The sequence below is a fragment of the Siniperca chuatsi genome, linkage group LG4 (assembly GCF_020085105.1).
Source record: "Siniperca chuatsi isolate FFG_IHB_CAS linkage group LG4, ASM2008510v1, whole genome shotgun sequence".
NCBI classification, from domain to species: domain Eukaryota; kingdom Metazoa; phylum Chordata; class Actinopteri; order Centrarchiformes; family Sinipercidae; genus Siniperca; species Siniperca chuatsi.
Genome location: NC_058045.1, coordinates 675,627 through 684,930, shown reverse-complemented (window position 1 = coordinate 684,930; position 9,304 = coordinate 675,627).

Sequence of the window (9,304 nt, the reverse complement as noted above, 5' to 3'; positions counted from 1 at the left end):
TCCAGCAGTGCATCCCTAAAATCTAAATTTTAAATAAATTGTCAGTAGATATAGGTGTTCCTATACATTCACAAGTGACATTTCAGAGATGTGACACTATTGTGGAGAGATAGCGATGCTGGAAAAGAGCTGCAAGTGAAACACTCCATTGGTTTGATGTTTTCCAGCCCAATAATTGCTCAAACTCTATAGTAAACAATACAAATGAATTCATAAACAATTGTAACAGTATTGTGGTCCATCCCAATTTATCTATTTGACATAATAATTAAACAATTCAAGTGTTCACAAGTGCGCTAGAACGCAGATAGGAGGCTATATCGTTCAGTGCAACTATAAAACTATTTTCCATTTCTGCCCTCTGCCTTAATAAGTTTTATCTAACTTGGTAAACTGCAACAAGCCTTGACAGTATGCCAACTTAAAGTGTACCACCCACACACATGCATGAAGAGGGAGAGAGAGTGAAAAGTACAGGCAATCCCATGCTATCAAACAGCCAAACAAATAATGATGTTGGTGTTATAATGAGAATCCAAATTTGCAAAAACACTAGTGAGTGACTGGATGTTTTCTGTTTGGACTCCATAGATGAATTCATTCATTTGGGTGATTGTTAACTGCATTCTCTTTTGTCCCACAATCCTGAGAGCCATTGAAAGCAGCATTGTCCAGGCTGACCTGTGACCCGGATGTCACCAGGTCAATAAAAAGGTCAGCGATGCTTTGTTCATGCTCTTATTCTCCTGGAATCTTCCACTGAGGCCAACAGCCCGTGGCTGTTTCCATCTCAGTGTGGCCTGCTCACCAGCAGACCCATCTGAACTCTCTCCTCCTGGCTTCGCCATGTAATCGGTGCTAAGGTTAAATAAACACTATTGTATTTTTAAGGAGCAGCTGCCTGTGGTTATTGTGTGTACATGTTGTGATAATTGCTGGATGCGATGGTCAGATAGTGCCTTAAATATCAAAATCTTTAGGTGGATAACCCCCTTTGAGACGGTTTTTCACGTTTGGTTATTGGTCCCTGATCCCAGGGTGGTGACCCGTAATTATTAAACTATATAAATAATTTTGATAATATTAATAATTATTAATATTCATAAATATCCTTGATATTTCTGCTAATAACCAAACCTGCCCTACCAGAATCCCAACATTCTGGTGCCCTGTGTGAGGCACTCAAATACCAGTTTTATTGCAATATTTATGCATAACAATCTTGAATGATTAATTTTGAGTTTTAATTTCAATTTATTTTTTAATCTTTGGAATTCTTCTTTGGGAAGTTATGTTATGTTATGTATGTTATGGATTTTACCAGTGGGTACTAGTGGATGATGTTGGATTGTTTATTTAACAATTTAGCAAAACTATTATTTTTGAAAGGACGAAAGTCCCCTCATTTAAGCAACCTGCAAAGTAGGTTGAGGTAGAATAATTAGCATATTAACACTAAGTTGTAAGCCAGGTTGAAGCCGCTCCCCTGTCCCTTGTTTTAGCACACTAACAGCTTTCCCCTGCCACAACAAATTACCACCAAGTGTCTCTTATCAGAGTGGTGAAAATGAATCACCAAAACCTCCCTGATCCAGGAGCTGAGGCTCCCCAGGTGTCAAACAACTTAGCCCTGCAAGATGCAGTCGCTGGCCTCCTCCATCTCTCCTTAGAGGACAGAAATCAACTTAATGGGTATGATGCAAATGCCTGCAATGATAAGATAAAAGAGCTTGCATCTTACATCAACCAACTCGGTAAGCCCGAGTGCGCCATCCCGGATGTGCTTGGACAAATAGCCCTCCTCTGCCAATGCAAACTTCAGGCACAAGCTGAAAAGCAAGAGGAGTGCTACACTCAGCTACAGCATAGCTATCAAACGGTGCAACAGCGAAATGCCAGCTTGCACCAGGACTTCCTGTCTACTCAGACCAAGCTCTCCCGTGCACAGGAGGCTTGAGACGAACTGCTGGAGAGCGCAGAAATGCTCCATTCACAGCTCCAAGCTGTACCGCAGAAAGCAGAAACCAGGCAGGAAGGAACCCAGCGAAGACGGGTAAGTACAGTCGCTGACGCTGAAATAGGTCACCAACCGGGAACAAGTGGTCAAACCCTGTGCCTGGAATAGCCAGCTCTTGCCCAAAGAGGCCCAACAGACTGAGTTGGCAACGCCAGCCAACCCAGGGGCCACGGCTAGGAATACCGACCTCCTCACGCCTCCCTCTGCCCGCTCATTACATGCAGAAGCCCCACCCTCCAGCAGAGCACCACAGTACACCTCTAGCTGCAACACTTTGCGCTTTGGTAGGACAGGGTCTCCACACTGAAGGGGGGGAAGTACCCTATGAAGCAACACGTAGCTTTGGTCTCTTATAGGTTAGTGAACTATACAGATCTCGCAGCTCACACCAGCGCCTCACCCGAACTCCATCCCCGCCATGCAGGGAACAAAGCCTCTCTCACTGCTATGGCGACCTGAGTGACTATGGAGCCTCGGATGACTCAGACAGGCCATGCCCTCCCCGAGAACAAGGCCTGCGCACCAGACAGCTTGAGTCCTTGTGCGAGGGACATGGAGCGGTTCGACCTGAACAACCGAGAGTCAAACACTGAGATAGAGCGCTGTCTTTTGGATCTACCTCATGCATCATCATGTGAAAAAGTGAAGCTTATCTGGAAAACCACTTCCAGGAGTGCCCATGTCTTCATGGAAATACTCCCGCCAGGGATTGATGCTTGGGACTGTGCCAAGCCCTGCAGGATGAATATTTGCTGTACATGGACCCAGCCTCCGCCACCCTCTGCGCCTTTGCCATCGTGCAGAAAGCCTCCCTTGAGCCTCCAAGCAAGTACTTCAGATGGCTGAGAGCCACATACTTCCAAGGACGCAATGCCCCAGGTTTTGAAAAAATATTTGTTCCCGAGGCCTGTTCATATGGGCAGTGGCCCTGCAATGTCAGCACTGTGGCTGTGGCTTAGTGGTAGAGCGGGTTATCCACCGATCGAAAGGTTGGTGGATAACCCTGGCTTCCCCCAGCCCAAATGTTCTTGAGCAAGACAATGAACCTTGAATGATTAGTTAGTTTCTTTGGACTGATGAAGGGATGCAGTATGCAAGCATCTGCCATCAGTGTGTGAATGGGGTATTAAGAGTGTTAAGTGGTCGGAGGACTAGAAGGTGCAAGTACAGTCCATTTACTGAAGTGTTTGTGTAGTGCAATTGATTGGCTGTGCAATACCTTTCACTTTAGGAAAACTGCCTGCTTGTGGGCATGCCTCAAAGCTCATCTGTAGCTGGTGGCTGAGTCCTTTAGCATTATATATTTTAATACAATTATTTACAACAAACTGCAATACCTTGGGTGTGCCTGTGTGGCCTAAACATTCGTGTGTTGTTTTTAGTAGCTTCATCCATTCTCCTTCTGGAACTACCTTTTGTTCCCTAAAATCTGGCTTCGGGAGCTTCATCCGTTACAGAACCCAAGTCTGTCAGAATTGGGTTCTAGGAGCTGTTCTCTTGCAGAACCTGTGTTTATGAGCTTTATCCATTCTCCTTTTAAAACCTTCCACAAGTCTGGTAGGGATAGTTTTAGCACGCGTAATCTGTACGTTTGTCTGCGCCGGCACATCTACCTCCTTATTGCCTCTGACAAACAGTCCTTAGCGTTTGTGTGACTTTCAGCTTTTATCCATTTTATTTTGGTACCTCTGAGAGTTTCTGTTATTATTCCCATGCTTCAGCATGAGTCAGTGTTTTTCCTTTGGTATCCTCAAAGCTCTGCTCCCATTATTCAAGTTCTTCTGTCCTTGCTTTAAAGTAATAGTTACTAGGTCAGTTTACCTAATATGTTTCTTTTTGCAAAATAAGAGAGCTTCTGAGATCACTGTGACGTCTGCTGTCTGAACTGATCCCTTTATTACCCCTTTTTTGGTCCATACAGTTCTGTCTAATTTTTTAATGATGTATGCCCAATGAGTGTCTTCTCCGTCATCACCTTGTTTGCTTCTGTCCATGAACACATAGAAATCAGGCTCAAAGGATTGTGGGATTGTGTAGGTTTATTTGGTAGCTTTGGGATTATTTGGCCTTCTGTTTTAAAACTATGACTGTCAGTTAGGACTCAGTCCCATTTACCCCATCTGCTTGCTAGTGCTTTTGAGTCTACCAAGTTTTGTTTTGAAGTGGTACTTAGCCTTGGAAATGGGGAAAAAACAAATTTGTTGAGTCTGAGCTAGCTCCCTGAGTGCACAGTTTAAAATCAGACGATGTTATTCTGAGAGAGGCTTAACAAAAAGTATTTCTATTATGGAGTCTAATAGCCTTAGTAACACACATGTCCAGCAAACGATGTGGGCTTTGTAGATAATTGGCGGACTTTTTGGGGAAGACCTGGTCTGATTAGGAGAGACGGCATTCATCCCACTTTGGATGGAGCAACTCTCACATCCAGAAATCTGATTGATTTTTTTAGTGGACCTAAACCATGACAACTCAGAGTTGAGACCAGGAGGCAGAGTTGCAGTCCTACAAGCTTCTCTGCTCTTCCAGAGCAGTTACCCACCCAAACCTCTGGTGTCTGCCCCTCACTACTTAAATTAATAAAACCAAAAGTTAACAGAAGAGGAGTTATACATAAAAACTTAAACAAAAACGCTGAATTAGATCAACAAAATTGGAGAATTAAATGTGGACTCTTAAACATCAGATCTCTGTCATCTAAAGCTGTAATAGTGAATGATTTAATATCAGCGTATCATTCAGAATCAGAATCAGACATACTTTGATCCCTGAGGGGAAACTCTTTTGTTACAGCTGCTCACTATCACGGTGATGCACACTTGAGAATAGAAGGAATAAAAGTACTAAGCAAATCAAAATACACTATAATATAGGTAAGATAAATTAAGTATAAAGTGGATATAAGTATAAAAGCTAAAATGCTAAAATAAGTGTAAGTACCAATTGGATTTAGAGGTTGATAAGTATGTACAGTATAATACAATGTAATAATATAAGTAATAAGTAATAGTGCAATGAGTACTGTCAAGTTAAGTGTAGCTTATTAAGATGATTATGAGACGGTGGATATTGCACAGCAGTAATGGAAGTATGAATAATGTAAATAAATAGGGACTTTTAAACTGAAAACAGAGAATATTGCACAATTATTTCAAGTATTGCAGTGATGTTAATTATCCAATGTCCAGTTTAGTGACCTAGGGTCATACAGACTGGCACTTAGAGGGAGGAGTTAAAGAGTTTGATGGCCACAGGCAGGAAGGACTTCCTGTGGCGCTCTGTGGTGCTTTTTTGGGGGGATGAGTCTTACGCTGAAGGTACTCCTTTGTTTGACCAGCACGTCATGGAGTGGGTGGGAGACACTGTCCAAGATGGCATGTAGTTTGGCCAGCATCCTCCTCTCTGACACCACCGCCAGAGAGTCCAACTCCACCTCCACAATGTCACTGGCCTTACGGATCAGTTTGTTGAGTCTGTTAGCATCCGCTACCCTCAACCTGCTGCCCCAGCATGCAACAGCATACAGGATAGCACTGGCTCATAGACTCATAAAACATCCTCAGCATTGTCTGGCAGATGTTGAAGGACCTCATCCTCCTCAGAAAATAGAGGCGGCTCTGGCCCTTCCTGTAAACAGAGTGTTCTTAGCCCAGTCCAGTTTATTATCCATGTGTACTCCCAGGTACTTGTAATCCTCCACAATGTCCACACTGACCTCCTGGATGGAAACCAGGGTCAGTGGTGCCTTGGCCCTTCGTAGATCTACCACCAGCTCCTTAGAATTTGTTGCATTGAGCTGCAGATGGTTCTGCTCACATCATTAGCCGAAATTACCCACCACAGCCCTGTACTCAGTCCTGTCTCATCACCACCGCTGATACATCCCACCACACCAGAGTCATCAGAAAACTTCTGAAAGTGGTAGGACTCTGTGTGGTAGCTGATGTCTGTGGTGTATGTGGTGAAGAGGAAGGGAGAGTGGACAGTCCCCTGAGGGGCCCCAGTGTTGCTGACCATGCTGTCCGACACACAGTGCTGCAGATGCACGTGCTGTGGTCTGCCAGTCAGGTAATCAACAATCCAGGACATGAGGAGGGCATCCACCTGCATCGCTGTCAGCTTCTCACCCAGCAGGGCTGGCCGGATGGTGTTGAAAGCACTGGAGAAGTCAAAAAACATGATCTTCACCATGCTTACCGGCTTGTCCAGCTGGGTGTAGATGTGGATCAGCAGGAAAATGATGGCGTCCTCAACTCCCAGCCGGGACTGGTAGGCGAACTGAAGGGCGTCCAGAAGGGGTCTGACCATGGGCCGCAGCTGTTCCATTCTCTCCAGGGTCTTCATTATGTGGGAGGTCAGTGCCACCGGTCTGTAGTCCAAGCCACTGAGACGTGGCATTTTCGGCACAGGAACGAGTCAAGATGTCTTCTACAGAACTGGAACCTTTTGAAGGCTCAGGCTCAGGTTGAAGAGATATTGACTGACTTATTTTGTCTTACTGAAACCTGGCTGGGTTATGAAGAATATGTTAGCCTAAAAGAATCCACTCTGCCCAGTGATATTAATACTCACATTCCTCGAGCCACCGGCTGAGGAGGTGGAGTTGCAGCCATCTTTGACTCAAGCCTATTAATCACTAAACTAAATTATAACTCATTTGAAAGACTTGTTCTTAGCCTTTCACACCCGATCTGGAAAACACGACAGCCAATTCTATTTGTTGTAGTGTACCACGTTTGAACTGCTATTACTGGACTACACGCCATTAGGCAAAAACTCCTACTCAAGACGTCTATCTGATAGTGCTGTGGCTAGATTCAAGGAAGCGATCCCATCTGCATTTAAATCAATGTTATGTCTCAATATAACAGAGGACTCCTATGCAAATCGCAGCCCCTCCCAAATTGACCATCTAGTTGACAGTGCTGGCAAGATAGTCTTAAAACAAACAGGAAGGCCCTTCCATAATGCCAGAGCAGGTTACTACTCATCATTAATAGAGGAATATAAAAACAACGCCAGGTTTCTTTTCAGCACTGTAGCACTATAGGCTGACAGAGATTCATAGCTCTATTGAACTATGTATTCCTATAACCCTCAGTAGTAACGACATCATGAGAGAAAAATTAGAGAAAAAATTCATCATGTCCTGCCCTCAACCGGTACCGATTTATCTTCTACACAGGAACCTTAGAAACAACTGTAAAACCTGATATATATTTTGACTGCTTTGCTCCTATCAACCTTCTTGAACTAACTTAGACGATGAATTAATCTAAGCCATCAACCTGTCTCTTAGACCCCATTCCAACTAGGCTGCTTAAAGACGTTTTACCCTTAGTAAGCACCTCATTACTGGATATGATCAATCTGTCTTTATTAAAAGGCTATGTACCACAATCCTTTAAATTAGTTGTAATTAAACTGCTTCTTAAAAAGCCCATTCTTGATCCAGGGGTTTTAGCCAACTATAGACCTATATCTAACCTTCCCTTTCTCTCTAAGATCCTTGAGACAGCAGTCCCCAATCAGCTGTGTGACTTTCTAAATAACAGCAGCTTATTTGAGGATTTTCAGTCAGTATTTAGAGTGCATCATAGCACAGAGACAGCAATGGTGAAAATTACAAATGACCTTCAAATTGCATCAGACAATGGACTTGTCTCTGTACTTGTCTTGTTAGGTCTTAGTGCTGCATTTGACACCATTGACCATCACATCCTATTACAGAGACTGGAACATGTAAATGGCATTACAGGAACCGCACTAAGCTGGTTTGAATCCTATCTATCTGATCAATCTCAGTTTGTACATGTTAACGGTGAGTCCTCCGTGCACGCCAACGTTAGTCACAGAGTTCCACAAGGTACTATGCTTGGACCGATTCTACTCACCTTATATATGCTTCCTCTTGGCAAAATTATTAGGAAACACTCCATAAACTTTCATTGTTATGCAGATGATACCCAATTATATCTATCGATCAAGCCAGATGAAACTAACTAGTTAGCTAAACTTCAAGCATATCTTAAGGATATAAATACCTGGATGACCTGCAATTTTCTGATATTAAACTCTGACAAAAGTGACGTTATTGTACTTGGCCCCAAACACCTCAGAGACACATTATCTAAAGATATAGTTACTCTTGATGGCATTGCCCTGGCCTCCAGCACCACTGTAAGGAACCTCAGAGTTATCTTTGATCAGGATTTTTCCTTTAACTCCCACATGAAACAAACTTCAAGGACTGCTTTCTTTCACCTACGCAACATTGCAAAAATAAGGCACATCCTGTCTCAAAATGATGCCGAAAAATTAGTGCATGCATTTGTTACTTCTAGGTTGGACTATTGCAATTCCTTATTATCAGGCTGCCTGAATAAGTCCCTTAAGACTCTCCAGTTGATCCAGATTGCTGCGGCACGTGTACTGACAAGAACTAGGAAAAGAGATCATATTTCTCCAATATTAGCTTCTCTGCACTGGCTCCCTGTAAAATCCAGAGTAGAATTTAAAATCCTTCTCCTCACCTACAAAACTCTTAATGGTCAGGCACCATCATATCTTAAAGATCTCATAATACCATATTACCCAACTAGAACACTGCGCTCCCAGGACGCAGGGTTACTTTTGGTTCTTAGTGTCTCCAAAAGTAGAATGGGAGCCTTCAGTTATCAAGCTTCTCTCCTGTGGAATCAGATCCCAAGTTGGGTTCGGGAGGCAGAGACCATTTCCACATTTAAGAGTAGGCTTAAGACTTTCCTGTTTGATAAAGCTTATTGTTAGGGTAGGCTTGGGTGAGCCCTGAACCATCCCTTAGTTATGCTGCTATAGGCCTAAACTGCAGGGAGACTTCTGTTAGAATAAAAATGTACATAAGTTATCCCATTTATGTTTTGTTCTTAGTAGCCTTTAAAGTACACAGCAATGCTGTGTGTATATGTGTGTTATTAAACTTGTGTCTGTGAGATTAACAGGAACGCACCCTGCCATACCGACAGGGCAGGCTGACACCGCACCAGATGGTCTCATGAGTTGTGGCTGCCATCAAGGCCGCTCTCACGAGATAGACCTAACAACATCACTTTGTTTCTTTTCTTATTGTAGCAGTATATACTTCCCCCACCCTTTAGAAAACTATGTAACAGGGAATCTCCTAAACTGAATAAAAGAGAGGAGGCTGCATGGATGCACTTCAGAGTGAGTAGGAGATGTAACTGAATGCATCTATGCTTACTCTCCTCGAGTAAAACTTAAGTTAATGCCTTTGTCTTTCTTTCCTTG